Here is a 964-nt window from a genome sequence, read left to right as displayed (position 1 = left end):
TGGGATGGAAACCAGTAATCGCTGTCCGCAGGCCCTGCTGCGTAGGGGAGATATTCCTCTGCCCACAAGTGCTATCTCGGACGGGGAAATATTGCCAATGAGTTTTGTTGCAGTGGGAGCTCTGGGAGCAGCCTGGCTCTGCGGCCCTGCTGAGGGCAAGGCAGCTCCAGGCAGCCTCTGCCTCCCGGCTTTGCTTAGCCCTCTGATAAAATGAGGGTAAATGGTGTCTTCCCACCATGCAGGGAGAAGGTGAGGATTAGGACTAGCCCAGAGTAGGGGGCAGAGTGGTGATGGGCTCACGTGAAAATGGGTCCAGACTGACCCACGTGATTTTGCATCCCCCGTCGGGTGCAGCACGCCCCAAGGACGGGCCCCTGCTGCCCCGGCCCTGCATCTGGGCACAGAGAAGGCTCAGGCAGCTCGGGGGTTTTCGGGGAGGGGGATTGCATTATCCATCCCGCTCACTGACCTGGCGCTGGAGGATAGCACCCCAAATTCGCAACCCCGCGTCAGCACGCACTTCCGTATCCGCAGCCTCTCGCGGAAGCAAAATTATCAAGTTTGCTGGGAAAACCCACCCGAGTGGCTGCCAGTGCTGGTAAGTCATGGCAGGCTCTGACTCACGGCAGGGCTTTGGGTTTGTACGACCCATCCTCGGTGGCACTGAGAGCCTTGGGGCGATGGCTGGGGCAAGCAGGGCCACATATGGCCACAGATAGTGCATCTGGGGGTACAGGGGAGCGCCTGGCTGGCGTGAGGGCTGGGGGGCCTGAAACCAGCTTTTCCGGGATGGTGGGGCTGAGGCAGCTGGGATCTGGAGGAGGGAGCTGCCATTTTCAGGTGGTTACTTTTAGAAGCGGACGTGCAGGGTAAAATCTCCTCCAAATGTTGCTGAATCCAGAGCCAAATCTCTTGGCGGCTCCTCGGTGCTGGGTACCGGCTTGCTATGAGATTTTTTTTCCCC

Source organism: Pygoscelis adeliae, unplaced genomic scaffold (assembly GCF_000699105.1).
Source record: "Pygoscelis adeliae isolate BGI_AS28 unplaced genomic scaffold, ASM69910v1 Scaffold75, whole genome shotgun sequence".
In the NCBI taxonomy this organism is placed as follows: domain Eukaryota; kingdom Metazoa; phylum Chordata; class Aves; order Sphenisciformes; family Spheniscidae; genus Pygoscelis; species Pygoscelis adeliae.
Note: the sequence above shows the minus strand (reverse complement) of the source record.